Source organism: Onychomys torridus, chromosome 13 (genome assembly GCF_903995425.1).
Source record: "Onychomys torridus chromosome 13, mOncTor1.1, whole genome shotgun sequence".
NCBI lineage: Eukaryota > Metazoa > Chordata > Mammalia > Rodentia > Cricetidae > Onychomys > Onychomys torridus.
In genome coordinates, this window is record NC_050455.1 from 62,411,350 (window position 1) to 62,430,768 (window position 19,419).

At 46.3% G+C, this 19,419-nt stretch overlaps 1 protein-coding gene across 1 annotated transcript in view; it reads right to left on the reverse strand.

Moving 5' to 3' along the window:
* Nucleotides 1–17,166, reverse strand: part of LOC118594654 (mitogen-activated protein kinase 4-like) — a 158,449-nt gene extending 141,283 nt beyond the window's left edge. The window contains exon 1 of the mRNA XM_036204705.1: nt 17,049–17,166. The gene's annotated coding sequence lies outside the window, so the exon portion shown is untranslated. The remainder of the gene's footprint in view (nt 1–17,048) is intronic.
* Nucleotides 17,167–19,419: the final 2,253 nt, after the last annotated feature.

Consider the following 19,419-nt stretch of genomic DNA (forward strand, 5'->3'; position numbering starts at 1 on the left):
ACAATGCCTTCACAAGGATGGTGGGGCCTATGTGGTGCATGGAAAGGGTGACATTGGCCTGTGAGATCCGCGAAGGCAAAGAACAACCTGGAACATTCCTAGGCCCCCAAACCCCCCGAAGATGTAAATACTCCAATCAGTAACTGTTGTCAGACTAACTCTATGTTATATAACCGTGGGTCCTGACCCTTGTCCACTTTAACCCACAGGCACAGGGGATTGTCTGTGAGGCCCCCAAAAGGGAAAGGAGCCCTTAGCAGAGGATGGACTCAACTATTCTGCTTCCCCATTCAGACAGACCCAGGAACCACACTTTCTGTAAAGGTTTCAAATGTGTTGAAGGGGCTGGAGAGAAGGTGGCGCAGGGCCTAAGATCATCTGTTGCTTCTTGATGAGGACCCACGTGGTAGCTCTTGACTGTCTCTAACACCCGTTCCAGGAGCCTGATGCTTTCTTCTGGCCTCTGCAGGCACCAGGCGCGCACACAATACACATGCATGTATGCAATCAAACATTCATGCACACAAAATAAGAATAAATATTTTTAAATTAATGTGTTCAACACATTAAAAAATTATCTTATTTGTGTGTGTGTGCACTGTCACGGTGGACATACCTGGCTGTCAGATGATAACATGTAAGAGTTCGTTCTCTCCTTCCACCAAGTGGATCCTGGCTAGGTGGCAAGTGCCTTTACCTGCTGAACCATCTCTCCAGCCCCAGCGCTTGCCCCAGAAGGTTCAACAGAATTCCCCTTCCCTTTGAATGGGAACAGACTTCGACTCACTTCTAATGCACAGAAAGAAGGATCGACAACATTCAGCCTGGGCCATAAAAGACTCCGCCCCTTCCCACTTGCTCTCTCTTGCCCTAGTAAGGCCCTACAGAGAGATCTATGTAAACATGAAAAGGCCTCGCTCCAACATCCATTTGAGTGACCTTGGAAGCAAATCCCCTGCCCAAGACAGCCTTCAGATATCTACAGCCATAGCCAACGTTTACCAGCAGTCTCATGAGAGACCTGACCCAGAACCACCCATCTAGGGTGCTGTCCAATTCCTCATCAACAGGAGCTAGAAGAAAACAAACACTAGCTGTCTGAGGCATTTAAATGATAATGTTATTTGTTACACAACAGCAGATATCTGACACATAATCCCTGTGTGCATTTGAGAATGTGCCAAGGACAGAGCACAGGAACTACAGCTCCTACATTGCTCACAGAATGAGCATGCGGCATTGCTTCAGTCAGTCCTGCTGGGTGAATCTAAGTTGAAAGGCCAGGGGCAGTACTGGGTGAGAATTAGAAAGTGGCCGTAGTCAGATACTGAATCGCCTTAAGGCTGAGAGAGTTATACATACTGATACACGACAGCTATGGTAGATAGCAAAAAAGGGCTGTGGAGGATGTTCCACAGGAGGCTTAGGTTCGTTCCTGCCCTAATAAAGCACCCAAGGAGACAAGTTTTCTGCAACTGACATTACAGTAGACAACAACGACGATGACAATGGACAGTCTAATGCTGTTAGAGCCAGGCTGGCAGAGGGAGAGCCTGGCAGAGAAAGAGGGAGAACCAAATGCCCCAAGACAGACTCCTGAGACAGTACACACTGTACAATGACCTTCACTAGGAGCCAAGCAGCAAATGCAATCAAGAGACACACTGCCTTTGCCAGCCAAAAATGAATGAAAGTCTTCAGAAGACATTTGACCAAACAGTTTTAGCAATGTGTTCCCCCAAAGAGTCCCAGGGGGTCATTAGCAAACTGTCTGGGTTCCACCTCTAGCATTTGGATCCTATCTCTTCCCCAGGGCAAACATGGGCAGGTGTCATGTCCATTACCATCCTAGCCCTTCCTGTCTGGGACGCACTCCAGCTCTCCTCCTGCAAACCATGGCGACTTTGTTGACCTGAAGCAGCAAAACCATCTTAACAAAAGTGACTTTGAAATCTTGATGCTGATGCTGAAGACAGGGAGCATCGATCTATATGTCTTAGGGTTTCTATTGTTGTGAAGAGACAACATGCCCACGGCAACTCCTATAAAGGAAAATTAATTGGGATGGCTTACATTTTCAGAGGTACAGTCCATAATCATCATGGTGTGACATGGTGGTGTGAAGGTAGACATGGTGCTGGAGAAGTAGCCAGGTATCCTACATATTTGCTTGCAAACAACAGGAAGTGGTCTAACACAGTGGGCAGTATCTTGAGCAAAGGAGACCTCAAAGCCTGCCCCACAAGGTGACACACTTCCTCCAACAAGGCCACACCCAACCCAACCAAGCCACACCTCCTAATAGTGCCACTCCCTTTGGGGGCCATTTTCTTTCAAACCACCACCACACTATGCCATGCGACTCCTGCCACCACCATGTCCTCCTCCAGAAGCCTTCCTAGAGCTTTGAAGAGAGCATGGGGGACTCCACCGTGTGAGGGAGGAAAGGGTGCCACAGAGGAGGTGGTGCCTGCAGGGATCCTTGTTAGACAATCTGGGTGCTGATGAGACCTGTCAGAATTGATTTTCTCCAGAGCCATTTGTTGGAGATGTATCAATTACTATGTGATGAAGAGCCCTGAGAGGAAACCACAAATCAAATTTTCATTACCAGACTGAAGCAAGAAGCACCACAAGTGAAATCCATCGCTGTTGATTTCTTTTCAGGCGGGATACATGAGAACGCATCCCCAGCCCAGCCCCTGTGCACCTGTCTCCAGCCAACTGTTAGCCCACGGCAACCCAGTTTCAGTGGTGCACATCTGGTTTGCAACCGTGATGTTGCAGATGGATCTCCCTTGCTCTGCACTGGTGCCATTGTTGGGGTATGAACATGGGAGACTCCCCTGGCTAAAACCCAAACTGGAAGGGAATGGGGCTAGGAGGTAAGGAAATGTGGCCACCAGCAGGTGACTTGGGGCTTCTGATCTGTCTCAAGGTCAGCCAAGTGGGGGAAAGTGACCCTAGCTAATGCTAAGCCAGGAAAACTCAGAGTTCTCCACAAATACGCAGTGGACTGCCAACCTCAGGTATGCGAAGATGTAATATAGCCCAGTCCCTTCTACACAGCCCTCATACTGCTGCACTTCTGTGACTCAACTGCTCCAAAGTTTCCCTAACATTTAGAGTCACTTCATTTTCCTCGGAAACCAGCGTGGTCACAGTCTTGAAACGTCTCAAATACTAAGCAGAAGCAGAGGGTGATGCAAGGAGACGATGACGTAAAGATCACGTCCCTGGTGGCCTCGTCACTCCCACAGGGACTCCTGTGACTGTTTCCTGGGTATCCTGCAGATGCGTGTTCTTTCTAGTCCATGTTCCAACCTGTAGACAGTGAGCTGACTAATCCAGTTGCCTCCTCACCAGTGTCAACATAGAATAACCTCACTTGACTTCAGATTAGCCCACGCTTCTCACCGCAAGGACAGGCTTCTGTACCAACCTCGGCTTGTCCGGACTAAGTTCCCCTCAAACACTGAGCCCTGATTTCCCATCATACCACATCTGTTTCTCTCTCATCTTCTCTTGTGCTGTCCCTGGGATACCGTCCAGTTATCTCCTAGCAAACTCCTGGGCATCTTCAACTTCTCCCAGAAGCCACCTCTGAGACATACTTCCTCTGCCTATGAAAAAAGCATATCCCATGAAAGCCGCAGAAGCTCCCCTACAGAGCACCAAGGAACAGCACTGTGGCTACCTCTTTCTTGGTGAGTCATTCACACATACTCCACACCTAACTAGTTGCTTCACATAGTAATGATACATAGAGCAGCATGGCTTGTGCAACACTTAGCAGGTAGTAGGTCTTTGTAATACTAAACAAACAAACAAAAACCAACAACCACAAGGATCGATTTTCATGGCTGAGAGGTCATTTGCATTTCCCATCTCAGCGTCTTTGGACCATTTCCTAAACACCGCCTCCTTTCTTCCTCTTGTAGCAGGGACAGAGCCTGAGCAGTGTGAGCATCTGCTGGGAAGGTGTTACAGATGCCTATTCTTGGGCCCCACCCATACTTGCTGAATCAGAAACTCTGGGGATCCCCCAGCACTGTTATTTATCAAGCCCTCCAGATGATTGGGTTAGAGAGCTACCGCCTTGGGCCTTTAGAAACCATGAGAAGAGAGGATATTGCACTTAGCAGGGCCCCCTGTTCCCAGCCAGCTGAGCCCTCCACTGTAGAATGTATTCTCACTGTCCCTGCAGGGGTCAAATTTGGATACAGTCTTTCCCTTCCCCCTGGACTAAACAACAATCCCTCAGGGACACCAGGTAACATAGGTACTCTGACCCCAGGGATCTTTGAGCCCTGGGATGCTGGAAGGGTCTGGGCAGAAACTTACTCACCTGGACAGAGCTCACCCAAGGCTAGGTCAATGGAGGGAACGGCAACTAGGAAGATCTTGGCTGTTGGTTTTGGCTCCAACTTCAGTGGAAGGCTACGGCTATGAGCTGAATGTATTAGGTTTGTATACCTACTCTAAACCATAGCATCACACAGCCAGCCCTATGGAAATAAAGAAGCCAGGAATGTAAAACTTCTCAGCTCATACGTTTCTAATAAACCCTTCCACCTTTCATGTTGTGTGTCATCACCTTTGGGCACCTCCTCCTAGGCACAAGACCATTTTGTACGGTGCAATCTCACCTGCATGGAAGAATGACCCAGGGAGTTTGGAAGACACCCCGATGCCCAGACAACCCAACTGCCAAAGTGGGACCCCGAACACAGAGAAATCGAGCTGGACTTGATCTGGAAATTTCCTTCTTGCTGGCTAGTTTGCACAGTGCTAGGCGGCTCTATGAGGTTGCAGGAAGAGAAAAGTCATTTTGGTCTGACCCATCAATGAACCCTGTGTGCTACAATCCTGACCTGCCAGGTAAGCCGTACCCACTGGTACAATAGCGGCAGGACTGTTACGGGAGCAATCAATGATTTCTTATCTGATTAGAGGCCTTAGCCACAGAGGGGAATCCATACCTGGTACTGTAAACTGATTTTAAAAAAATGCTCATGGCTGAGTCACAGACACAGGGGTGGGGATGGGGGTAGGGGTACTCACTACTCTTGTTTTGCTAAATGGACATGTTGACAAACTACCTTCTAAATATATGTTTTATACCCATAAGATTCAGAAAGGCTTCTTTTTTGCAAAGGACAGTGCGCTGATAAAGAGTCATAACGAGTCAAAGTGCTGAGAATGACCATGGAGTGGCCAGATCTAAAGAGGATACCTACATCACACCCCACCCCGGAGCTCGCCAAGCACTTCAAAGAGGGAATGGAGAATGGAAGAGAGTGGACTGCTGTGCAATGCTGCCCTGTGGGCATGACACAGTTGTTATACTCAAGCTCATGGCAATGGTTGTCACCTGTGGATCCAGCCTGTCAGCATTTCAGCATGGATGGGGGTGGGGTCCGTGAGTCCCTAATGGCTGCTGAAGAAGAGCGAGTAATTTTTTCCTTAGTGGTGTAACCATTGTAAAGTTGCTTATGCTCCAGAAAACAAATAAACAAAAAACCAACCAACCAAATAAACAAACAACAACAAAAAACCCACTTCACCTATGTGGCAAGCAACCCTAATTAAACTCACTGGGCTATACAAAAGAGGGGGGGGGAAGACATGAAAACAGGTGGGGAGATCCTGAATAGAAGGAGGCATCCAGATGGATTAGGATCAGACAACACCGAGTAATGAGGGGTGAATATGATTAAAATCTATGATACATGAAAATATGGGAGCCAGGTGTGATGGGCGAGACATGTCATAACAGCACTTGGGAGAGTGAGACAGGAATATCACTGTGAGTTCAAGGCCAACCTCGGCTACATAGTGAGTTCCAAGCCAGTCTGGGCCACAGAGTGAGACTCTGAAAACAATGACAAAATCCTGGAAAAATAAGCTCAATGCAGCCTCCTCTTTTTGAGACTTCCTCTTTCCAGCTGGAGTTTTCATTTACTGTGACCCACTTCTTGCCAGCATGGATCATCTAAACCCTGAGGACCATGACAGTTGTTCTCCATGGCTGTTAACAGCGGGAGAGGAAGCCTCCTGGGCCGGAAATCAGCAGCACTGGACTCTGGATACCATGCCACCTCTACTTCCCTGTGGAGTCTTGGACAAGTTACGTGATCTCCAGTTACTCATTTATGAAACCAGCAAGCCAATTCTCTCAAAGAGCTCCTTCCAGCTCAAATATCATGTGACTTGAATGCTCTTGTGCACAATGACATTAGCCTTGTAGAAATGGCTCCATTTATAACTTCAGAAAGAATTCCTTGAGTATCCAATCCCACAAAAACAAAATACAGTAAGTAATTTTGTGCATACAATTACCAGACATAGTAAGTCTATGAAGTAAGGAGAACATACCCATGCTGAAGACATTAGTGAGAACAGTTATAACTTCTAACTAGAGTTTCATGCATGGGGAAAAAATGGACATAATGGCAGGAAACCAGACAGACAGCATGGAGTGTTTAAAAAAAAAATATGTCCCAGATAAAGTTGTTTTTACTGGGGACAAAAGGACATTGAACCAAAAACCAAACATGGATTCTAGTCCTGGACTACCAGGTGATGACCATGCCATCTAAGACAAACCACCCATCCTCTCTGAGTTTAAGTGTTCCAACCTGGAAAAGGGGAATCATCACAAAATTGGTCCAGTATACAGGACAGTGCCACTAGGAGACTCCTAGAGGACTGTCAGGCTTTATAAAATGCTCCATCATGGAAATTACACCAATCCATCGTAGATACATGTGACTCTTACTAACTCCATGCTCCTAAAGACTTTGAACTAGTTTATAAAAGCCACATTTTCCAGTAAGAAAGTCTGGAGATTGAATTCTGGGGAGGATCTTACATTCCTGTTCTTTTTCTTTTCTTCAACATCTTAGTTTTGCTATTACGTTCTCAATGAATAAACATATTGGCTTAATTTAACAATTAAATAGTATGAAGCTCAGTGGCAGGTCACTTATCTAACATGAATGAGGAACTGGGTTTTGGAAGGTCTCCAGCACTGCTAAAAATGAATAAGTTAAAAAAAAATAAAGTAAAAAGCATAAAGTAGAAAATCTTTTCCCTCAACGCAATCTTACTTTGCCATATCTAACACTGCCTCTTACCAAAAAAGCCTACATATTTGTTCTCCATAAGTTCAGGTTTCTGGACCTGCCCCTGGGTCTGTATCTATATTATGTTTTTCTAGATATCCATTACTAGAGAGGAAATATCTTCTTTCACACAATCTAAGTGTTAGGTAATGCAGTTTTAGATTACTGAAATCTGACATTCCTTCTAGTGGTGATAATTAAATAATAAGGCTACTATTATTTCTTGTCGACTGGGAAGGTGGAAGGAAAGACAAGAAGTCTAGTGATTAGGAAGGAGGACAAAGCCTGGACAGAGGCACAGGGAAAACTCTGAACTTTGTTAATTGACACACTTCAAGGGTGACAGACTTTTGAGTGTGGGGTCTTGGGTCAGATAAACTGGAGAGAGAAGGCCCCTGGGGGTGGGGGTGTCACTGCCTACTGTGGCACCAATACACCTGAAGTTCACACTCAGTGGCAGCTCATGAGAAAAGCAGGTTTCAGGGTTTTGCAGATTCACTGAATAAGCATGAAAGAATTCTTTCAGCTCTTAACTAAAATCACTAAGTAAGCTAAAAGCATCTCCACTGTGGACTCAAGCACACATCCTCTTCCATCAAGAGACCCAACCAAATTAACAAAGTCCCAAGTCTGCCTTCAACCTCCAGCTTAAAAACTAAATAAATAAAGGGAAATATACAAAAACAGCAACATAGTCAAGACACAGCACATCCACAGCTCACTCGGTGGCCCTACGGTCTATTTGCCATTTGGATTGTACGTATTTCAAGAGGCTTACTGCACAGCAGACAGAGGGGCCATCAAAGCCATCAAAGGCATCTGGACTTCAGGTATTGATATATATAATCATTCCTCAGAAAGTTCTCATCCTCCGTCCTCCGATTCCGAGACTCAGTGGCTACCCCACTGGAGATGAGATCTAGTTCTCAGCTCTTCTTTCTAAAGGACTCGCCGCAATAACCTTTCTCATTTTCCTCTTACAAATAAGACCACTTGAGGTTCTGGACTTCAGTCCCTTCCGTTCTGCTGAAAGCACAATGACAGTTCTGAGTCCTCTACAAAGTTCCAGGCATTCCCAGCGCTCCCTGGAACCAACGCCTTGGCCTCTGACAGGCACGGGAGTCTACCAAACTTGTGCTGGGTCAGCTTCTTGTGGCTTTCACACACGCCATTGAAACCGTAGCATACTATCTCTTATTAGCAAACAAGATAGTCTCCAAGTGGCTGGGAAAAAAAAAACAAATCTGAATAAGCAGAGTATGTGACAAAAATAAAAAATACGATCATGCTGATGACTCTCAAGTAACTTTACCTTCTTTAAAAAAAAACAAAAACAAAAAAACAAAAAACGGTTCCAGAGCCCAGGTGACTGATAAAGAAGCTGGAACATGTACTTAGAGTAAATCATGCTGAAGGGAATGAATCTCTTCATTTCAGGCTGAGAGGTAACGGTTCATGAATTCCTTCTTCAAATATTTTATACTGTTTTCAATTTCCTTCATTGTACTCATTATGCACGGTAAATAAGGACATTTTCACACAAGTATATACTGTGTGCTGAGCCTAATCCCAAGCTTCCCTACCGTCTTTCTCCCCATCTCCCCATTAAATACCAGGCTGCTACTTCCAGGCCATAGGTACATATATTATTTTATGTGTCTATACACAAATCTAGGACACAAATTCTTAAAACTGGTAGGAGTTTCTAGTGATTCTACCTCCAAAAATAATCATGGGAAGGTACATTTCCCCCCAGAGAATAGAAAAATGCTCCTCTTCACAAGTAATTGATTATTGTTTCTTCCAATGGGATCAGACACAGACTAGAACGACCCAAGATTGGAGTGACGAATCTGTTTTATGGACAGTTGTTAAAGCCTAATTAATTGGTGGACTTCTGTTTCTAGAAAGATGACAGACTATTAAATGTATTCTTTCCTAGTGTGAAATACTAGAAAATTAAAATATCGGCTGGATCAATCGTTGTGGAATATGCAAAAATAATCCATGGTATGACATGGTCTCAAAAATTTGGTAGATACATACCTCACCCTAGACAAGGACCCTTCCTGTTGGGCTGAACCCTGATGCTCACAGCTTCCATTTACCTGATGGCTATAGACCTGACGTGATGGGGGATGTGAAGCTCCTGGGGAGGACAAACAAACAATCCAATAATATCAGGTGTAGGGTTCCTGAGGAAAGGGACTCAAAAGAAAACTTAGAGCCTCCTTCCTCTAAAAAGGTACAGAGAGGCTCTGGTGAGAGGGCTGACGAGACTTCCTGGCTTGTTGCCCCTCTGCCCAACTAATACATTGTTCTCAATATAAATGTCTCTGGTTTCATAAATGCTACTGAAGAAACACCTATAAGGTTAGAAGAGAGTGGCTGCTGATCTTGAGAACACAGTTGAGTGAGTAGCTTCTGGAGACCAGGAAAATAACCTAAAGCTTCCTTTAAGAAACCAGAATCAGGCTATCGAGATGGTTCAAGGGTTTGTAAAGGTTTGCTTGCCATTAGGCCTGGAGACCTCAGGTCCATCCTGAGACAGAAGGATCCATGGTAAAAAAACAAAAACAAACAAACAAACAAAAAAACCCTACTTTCCCAAGCTGTCCTCTGATCTCCCAACTTGTACTAGCATATATACGTATACACACACCCAAGCTTGCTTCAGTAATTCATAAGCAGCTCCACTACTGTGAATAAACATGACATTTTGAGTGAGATTCTGGCACCATGGACCATTAAGAATGGCTACATTTTTTTTTTCATAAAATTTCCAGTTTATCTTTGAAATCAGAGACATATTGTTCTTTTTCTTTTGAGAAATGGCCTTATACACAGGTGTTGTTGGGGGTTTTGTTTGTTTTTTTACCTTTTAGAGCTTTATTAGGAGAAAGAGAGGGAGAAAGAGAGAGACAGAGACAGAGAGACCGCACATATAGAGACTGTAGAGAGAGCTGTTTGTTTTTAATCACAAAACCAGACAGAAAAGTAACTCACCAAAAGAAAATATAAACAGGAAACAGTTTTAGAGAAGAAGTGCTTAGCGATTTGGTAACTAAAATGCAAATGAAATCAACAAGATTAACTCATTAATTTGATCAATCAAATGTAGAAACATCGAGTATTGTGCACTTTCAATAGGGTGAAGAAATTTCATCACTAACAGCAAGCTATCAACAAGAGTAAAAGCTAGCATGCCACTTTCATAAAGACATTTAATACAGTGTGCTTTTACACCATTGACTAAATAACTTCTATATCTGGGAATATGTCACAGGAAAAAAAAAACAATAATCCCAGTTGTGAAAAGAGTATAGGCACAATGACTCAGTGGGGAGAACTGGAGGGAAATTTAATATCTAATAATAGCAAAGTGTTGAGATACATTATGGAGCTTGCAAATACCGAATTACCCATTCATTAAAAACTACATTTACCAAGAGTTTGAATCATAGGTATCATTTGTTCTAGTATTAACTGAGAAGGGATTAAAATCAAAATTATACGTGTAATATAGTCTCAATTTTATTTTAAAACGAGCAAAGGAAACTATTAAAAAAAAAATCAAAATTTGAGTAAGGACAAAGACATGCACAGACAGATTTGTTTATTCTTGATACTCATGAGTATGTATTACTTCCCTAAACATAAATATTATCATTCGCTGTAAAGACATTTTCAAATAAGCTAAAGTAAGTTCTACAAAATAATTTCATCCCTTCGATGTGACTGCTGGAGTTTCTCTGTGGCTGTTTTCAGATCTCGGAGTGTGTACACACACATCTGGCACCCGTGTGATTAGTTTGCATCTATGAGTCGCTCTCTCAGAATGAGAAGCCCCGAAAATGAGGCAAGTAATTAAATCCTTTTCCTGCCCCCTCCCTTTCCACCAACAAGCTCTGGCAACCAGGCAGACTGAAGAGTATCCCAGCAGGACTGAGCATCAGAAAGATGGGACTCTCCCGCTGCCCGCCCCGGCCGGCCGCTGCAGGGTCCTCTCTGTAACCCCTCTCTGTAACCCCTCTCTGTAACCCCTCTCTGTAACCCCTCTCTGTAACCCCTCTCTGTAACCCGGGCAAGCCACCTGACTGCTTGTTGCCTTGGTTTCCCCACTTACATGATGGACAAGGAGGGCTGCTCAGGGGACCCTTAAATCTCCTCCAGTTCTATTTTCTATAAAGGTATTTTAAAAAAAATCTCAATGGAGCTCAGCTCTTTAAAATGTTTGTATAAAGTGTCCATTTAAAAATAAAACAGTATTTTTTAAATGCCCCTATAATAGCAGTTTTTAATTTTGGGTTTTTTGTTTGTTTGTTTGTTTGTTTGTTTGGTTTGGTTTGATTTTTTCTGTTTGTTTTCTGTTTTGGTTTTTCAAGACAGAGTTTCTCTGTGTAGCTTTGCGCCTTTCCTGGAACTCACTTGGTAGCCCAGGCTGGCCTCGAACTCACAGAGATCCACCTGGCTCTGCCTCCCGAGTGCTGGGATTAAAGGTGTGTGCCACCACCGCCCAGCTTTTTTATTTTGTTAATATAGACTTTGATACATTAACCTCACACAGAGCCAGGTGTGTGTACATAGTGAAACTAGATTGCTCTCAACTAAGGCAAAAGATTAATTAACTTACTGATGAATTAATTAAAAACCTAAAATATAGTTTTTAATGTTTTGTTTGTTTGTTTGTTTTTCTTTTTCTTTTCTTTTCTTTTTTTTTTTTTTTTTTTTTTTTGGTTTTTCGAGACAGGGTTTCTCTGTAGCTTTGGAGCCTGTCCCGGAACTTGCTTTGTAGACCAGGCTGGCCTCGAACTCACATAGATTCGCTTGCCTCTGCCTCCCGAGTGCTGGGATTACAGGTGTGTGCCACCACCACCCGGCTCTCTTTTTTTTTTAACCCCCGGAGCTGAGGATTGAACCCAGGGCCTTGTGCTTGCTAGGCAAGTGCTCTGCCACTGAGCTAAATCCCCAACCCAGTTTTTAATGTTTTATTATTTACCTTACAAGTACTTAAACTGCTTGTGCATCACCATTACCACCACCAACAACAACCCTCCAACCTCCAAATAAGAAGGCAAATATTTCCCACTTAGTCTGTTTTAATGCTCGGGGAAAGTCTCGTTCTAAGCTTGGAAATTCTCAAAGAGAAATCCAAATCAATGAACTCCTACTAAAACTTCTGAGTGACCATTTCATGACCTGAAGACACACTTCATTCACTTTTTTTTTTTTTTTTTTTTTTTTTTGGAGACAGGGTTTCTCTGTGTAGCTTTGGAGCCTTTCCTAGAACTCACTCTGTAGCCCAGGCTGGCCTCAAACTCACAGAGATGCACCTGGCTCTGCCTCCCAAGTGCTGGGATTAAAGGCGTGCGCCACCACCGCCTGGCTCATTCTCTTTCTGAAGCAGTCCGCTGTACACGGGACGCTGGTCGACCTTCCGAGGCACAAAAGTAACTTCTACCTCTGCAACTCTGCTGGACTTAAACTAACCTTGCCCTCTTTCCATCCTCCAGTGATGCTGGTGATGCTGATGCTGGATACAGTACATGAAGTTCTTAGTTTTGAGGGCAGATATCAGTAGACATGCAGATCTCCCTTGGAACTCACAATCCTCTGTTGATCTTTCTATGATTTATGACAACACCCTTGGGAGCTCCTCTAAGCTTCTCCTGGTCCTACTCACACACACACTCCCATCATTCCTTAACTCCTGCCCAGGACAGCTTTCCCAGGAAGCACACTGAAGCTTAAATTCACAGCCCCCTACTTGATTGTCAGGGAGACCATCCAAGGCCTGGCCATCTCCAAATTACATGAGCAAATCCCTGCAGAACTCAACCTCCACCACCACTTCCCACCCAGCTCTCCTGTTGCCCACTAGCTCTCCTGTTGCCCAAGCAGCAGGTTCAGAGGCTGCTGTGGGGGTGTGCTTGCTGCCAAGGACGGTTCCGCTGCCCACCCTTCTGGTAGATCAGTAGCTCTACACCAAGGGAAGAATGTAAGAGGGAAAGAGTAGCCTCAAAAATGACCTCAACAACATGATGACAGAATTCCAGTACGTGTGCTGACAAAGATTGTTAATTCTGACCTGAAATGGTTTCTTTAGAAACTTCTATAAAGTTAATCATGCATTTATTAAGTCACTCTTACTGAAAAGAATCAAATGACAATAAATAAAGCCTCCCCCATATGACACATAATATCCAATATCCCATAGGACAGTGGTCCATCTTCTGACAGGAGTAACTTTTCTCCCAGGGGACATTTGTTGATATCTGGAGATATTTGGGTTGTCACCATTTAGAAAGGGTGGCTATACAGGCATTCAGCATCCAATGGGTAGAAGCCATGGATATAAATAACTAAACACTAGACAAGGTATTTCTATGAGGACAGCTGTTCCCATTCCTATACCAAGGAATCACAAAGTCCAAGAGCTGTGGTTAAGAATCTGTCTTGAAGTAATGGGTGTGCATGGAAAGAGAAGCAGACTCCCACAGTCAAATAACAAATCTATAAACCTTGGGGGAGAACGTGTGAAGGCCAAGTTGCTGACCGGTGGCTCACGAAGAGCTACAGTGTGACATCAGCTGCCATCACATGATAAAAAGCAACAAAGCCTCTGAGGGGGAAAATGGAAATTACACTTTAATGAGAGAGAGATGGGCATGGTGGGGTATGCCTGTAATCCCAGCACCCAGGAAGCTCAGAAAGGAAAATCTGAAGTTTGAGGTCAGTGAGCCCAGGCTATACAGCAAGATCCTGTGCAAAAAGATTGAAGCAGATATATGTGGATCATGGGATAGCAAGGACCCTGGCCTCTGCCATCATTTCAGGAGTGCCAGGAAGACACCTTGTCTACCTACCCAGTTACTTCCAACACCACAGAGGCAGCTTTTCACTCCCTAAGGAGGCTTGAAGAAGAAAGACCCCCGAAAACTGAACAGTGACCTACATTCACATTCAGGACAAATAGACTGGCAGCAGATTGCTTTCACCTGAGAACAGTTTTCAGAGTACAAGGCCTGCCTGGAGCAACTGGGAATGACAAAGAGATGGGGGGACCTGGGGAGGGAGGGCAAGGGTGAAGAAACGGGGCATCGGCATAGGAAGACACTGAAGTGTCACCTACTTCACAGACTGTCTGCAGTAGCATGCAGGGAAGGATGGAGGCAGGGAGAAAAAGAAGTCACATTCCTGGCCTGGAGGAAGATTACCATCAAGCTCAGCTCAGGTGAAAACACTCCAAGAATGCTTGAAAGAACAGGGGGTGGGGGGTGTGAGGTTGGCCAGCTGCTGGGGCAGCTAGGGGATCTCAGAGAACCTTGAATTGAGTGATGCCCACATTGCACCTAACAGTCCAACACCCTGTAAATCTCTCAGGAGCACTTCTGTGGTGAATGGATGGAAAGCCTTCCAGATGAAGATCTCGCCCCTTCTAAGGGCTCTGAAAGATGTCCCCTTTCCCCTGATACCTTTGCTGACTGCCATGTCCCTCCAATGGAATCCTATATTTCATACGCTTTCTCTAGAAAGTCCTGCTCTCGGTCTCCTTTGGTTTTCCTTCCGTTCGCTCCTCAGTGAGCACAGAGCCTGTGAGCATGCTCATTTGCAGCTTCCCATATTTTCTATGAAGCTTTTCTAACACATCTACTTCCAGAAAAGACTCTGGGGGAGGGAGGAGGGTTAAGTTCACAACAAAAATAATGCCATGCTGCTTTAAAAGAACTTACAATGGAAATCAAAAACAATGTTAAGAAGAAGTTCATCATATCAAGAAGCTGGGATTAAGCAGTTGCCAGAAACTGCTGAAAGCCAATGTCAAGAGATAAACATACAAAACAAATGGAAACTTTCCATTTCTGATAAAAGGAAAACCACTATTCTGAGGGTTTCTTTGGTTTGGGGGGTTTGTTGTTGTTGTTGTTGTTTCCATATTCCTGTTTTGGCTTTCCTGTCTTGATGCCCAAACTGTATTTCACAAGTTTATCTTAGGAACTCTGTCAGGTACTTCAAGACAACGACTCTGTTTTAGATTTCATCTAGATTGCAGCTGTAACACAGAAGTGTTTAAGATATCCACCATTATATTGAGGATCTATAATTTTTTTGCCAGTCTGAATCAAGATCTGGGGATAACTCTTCAAATCTCTCAACAGGTCGCTCTGACCATTTGTAAGCACAGGATCTAAAGGTCTTAAGGACACTCTTGGCCCTGGCACCAGTGTGAGCTACCAACTGAAGTAAGTGTAGCTGGCCCCATTGTTCTTCACTCCTTATTGACCCCTTCCTTCTTGAGTTGGTTGAGTCCCCTGCCTCCCCCCCCCCAACCCCACCCCTCGTCTGTCTTTCTGCCTTCAACACAGATTCCTTTTTTAGCACAGGGTTTTGCCACATTAAACTTTGTTTCATTCTCTGTTATAATTAGCCAAGTTTTTTTTTTTTTTTTTATTACTCTGCCTTGTTCCAGTCGGACCAACCCTCAAGCATTCAAGCATAATCTGTAAAGTTAAAACACAGTTTTCTTCAGAAGTTGAAGACCTATTAAACTCTCCCCTTCTTGTCTCTATTTACAACCCCCTCTGCACGTGCCCCGTTAGTAAACTTGGCATCCATTTGGCCAAAAATATCCTTTGCCTAGTAAGTCCTCTGTAAATAATGATTACAGTAATGATTACAGGGTCATAACACAGCTTCATCGAACGTCAGAAATACTCAACAAGTACCTGTCAAACTGAAAATGGCATGACACATCATCCATTTTGCACGTAGTAGGTGCTCAATAAACAACTCTGAAATTAAGCTAATCTTAAAACAGCTGCCTCGCACACAGTAGGCCTCCAGTAAAAGGCTGCAAAATCGAAAACCAGCCAGCACTCGTTCTTAGAGAACCTGGCAGAGATGACATTAATCAAAACCTCCGGCACAGATCCATGAATGGAAATGCACGTCTGGAGGTAGCGCTTTCGAGAGTGCAGGCAAAGCGCGTGACAGGCGCTCTGTTGGGACGCTCTACCCACCTCCGCTCCAGGGTATTGATGAGCAACCGGAATCTAGGGGCTGGAAAGCCCCTCTTCCGATGATTGTCGCTTCAGGGCAGCACCTGGAACTCTCTCCACGACCCGCTCTTTGGGTAACCACCCACCGGGTTTCTCCAAGGATTCCAGAGAAGCAGGGAGAACAAAAGCAAAAGCCCGCCGGGCTTCCGAGTCTCTTCCGATGGAGAGGCAGAGGGAGCCGGCCCGGGACTGAGCAGTGATGTCAGCCCCCGGCCGCAGCCCGCACTGCCAGCCCTCCCCAGCAGTTGCAGGCTTCTAGCAGTCCAGCCAAGGGAAGCAGCCGGGTCCTCTCCCACCCCGGGCCACCGACCCGCAAAGGGGATGCTTCTTTCGGGTGCGGCCAGGCAGAATGCTAGGCTACCCGTTGAACAGGGAAATAAGCTGGAGGAGAGGCTAACAGAACTGAACCAGATACCCAAACCACGATCCGAATCAGAACTCGAGAACCGCCCCTCCGCACACCGATCGCGTGCTGTCCCCCAAGGGGTGGGGTCCCTTCGTGGCGCCCAACCCCCTCCTCTTCCCCCCCCCCCGTCCTCTCCCCTTAGCACACACACCATGGGAGAGCCCAGCGGCAACCTTTTCACCCAAACCGGCGACCCACGGACAGCACCCGCGTGCGGTGCGCTGAGGAAGAGGTCACCGAAAGGCGGCCCGGGTGGGTCCCACCGGAGACCTCGGGCAAAGTCGCGAGTTGGGTGTCTGCTCGGCCTTGGGGGCGGATCACGGGTCAGGTGAAGCTGGGGTGCAGAGTGCGCCGGGAAGTCCGGTCCTTGCTGTCCCCCCGCTCTCGGGAGCCCGTGGAACTCCGGGAGGCGCGGGCAGAGGGAGAAGAAAGAGGGAGAGCAGGGGAGCCACTCACCGAGGCAGATGGAGCGCGGCGGCCCTTTGTCTGCAGCCGCGGCGTTCTCGGCCGGGTTGCTCCAGCCCAGTCACCGCCGAGCTCCCGGCAGCTCCCCGACAGTCCGGCTCGGGCTCCGGCCGGCCCCCACCCGTACAGCCCCCGCCGCAGCTCCGCCCCCAGCCCCGCCTCTTCCCTGGCCCGCGGGCCCCCACCTGCTGCGGCGAGGGGGAGCTGGGGGGGGGGGGTTGCACAGAGGGCCCCGGGGAACCGCACCAGAGACTGTCCATCCGAGACCCAAACCAAGAGGCACCCTCACCTGAGCAGCCCGGCTCCTGCACCTCCTGAGTGGAGCCTGGTCCCCCGGGCAGCCTGGCCTTCCGGCCAGGCACCTGCTCTCCCAGGCCCCTGTCGCTCTAGAAGCGGGTCCTCACTTCTGCAGGGTTGGGGGTCACCTCAAGGCCCTGTCCGAGGGGAAGGGATGGCGGGAAGTGGAGCTCTCCCTGAGCCCTGGCCGAAGCCTGGTCTTTTCTCTCAGTCAGCCCTCTCTACAGTAACTGCTGAGACTGAGGGCGGAGAGAAAGAGCCGGCTGGAACTGGACCGCTCCAGGCAGGGGGAGACCCGCGTGGGCGGGAGCCATCCCCTGGCCGAGGGTCGAGGCCAAGCTGTGGGAGCTTAGGTCACCAGCGGACCTTGGATGGGCTGCGGGTTGCCTGGGCTGTGCATCCGTCCTGGTTGTTAGGGTACAAGGAAAACTCAGATGGGATCCAAGACTTCCGTAGCCAGAGAAAAACCTGAGAAACCTCCATCCCCCAAACTTCGGTGATGACTGGTATTTGAATTGTCTTCCAGAGAGTAGATGCGTCACTGAATGCCTGTATCCCTTTAAAATGGGAAGCTACTTTCCTAAGCAGGGAAAAAATGTGATGAACTAAATATTGTATAATGAGGTCACCAGTGGCATTAGCGGCCCGTGAGTGGTGAGCCCTCCCTCCTCCCAACCAAAGCACTCAGAGTGGGGGCTGCAGTTGTACACTTCACAGAGTCTGCTGGATCTTGTGTTTATTTCTGCCTCGTCCTGGGTGGGAGGGTGATACAATTTCAGGTACTTAGTAAGGTACTCAGTTGAAATTATGTTTAGGTTGCATAACTGCGGTAATGGTAACATGGGTAAAAACATAAAACTTAGAAACTGTAGGATTTCATTGGAAGCTGGAGCAAGTATTCAGCTCAGCGGAAGTCCTATAAAGGGCACAGATGGTCGCTGTAATTACTGTGCAGATATAATTGCCATTAATCATGTAGGTAACCAATAGGTTTGGGACTACACCTAGCTAGGTTAGAGATAGTAGTTATCTGAACTTGCATTAACCTAAAAGAGAAGGTGAGGATAAAGATGGTGTCCCTTTGTAATCAGACATTTCCATGTACCTTCCCTAGAGCACATTTTAACATTCTGCTTCCTTAATTTTCATTACAAATAAGTATTATCGATTCAGCAAGTATGCATAAATATGCAGTGTTCTGTGTTGATGTATTCCTTTTTATAACATCTCTTCTAGGAAGGAAGAAAAAGAGGCCTCAAGATGTGTGTTTTATGCAAAAGAGACAGAGGGGCAAATATCCCACAAAGTAAATCCACCAGTGTCAGATGAGGGTCTGGTGAGCGGGAATCAAGAGTGCGACCCAAGACAACAGGAAGTCTCTGAGTCTCCCTTCTGTGTGTCTGGAAACTGCTCACTGAAGCAGTGTACTTGCCCATGTGAGTAATTTATCTCTTCCATTTGGCAACTGGGGAAATGTAATTTTCTCCATGTGATGAGCGTGAGTGAATGGCTCATGCATAGCAAACGGCCCTCCTCCACACTGTGGGATGAGAGACTATGAAATATGCATTTGAGTATCAGGGTCCACTGCTGAACAATGCCAGGGGGCCGAAAGAGAACTGGGGTGTCTACCTGGGCTCCTTCTGTCCAGTTTCTCCTGTGGGTACTGCTCTTCGGAAACAAGAGAGTCCTTTATTTTCACTCCTCAGGGGAGAGTTCTAAATAGCTAGAGGAAGTAAGTGTTAATCACTAAGAGTAACTGCCAGGACTAAGAAGTCAGGGAGTTCTCCAGGTCATTCTGTCCCATGCCCCACTGCCTATGTCTAGACACACAGACTACACCTCAGTGGCTCAGCTGGGGTGCCCTTCTCTGTGGTAGCCCTGGAGGATATGGGAACAGGAAAATACCCTGCCTGCCAGATTCATCTCAGGGCCTTCCCTTTGACTCAGGTTTAGGTGATAAGGAAACCAAACCTCCAGACTACACAATGGGTTCCTCTACTCCAAGCCTTCTGCTCCAAGGAGGAGCTGGCATTACTGGGGGACAATGCCTCTGCTTGTGGCC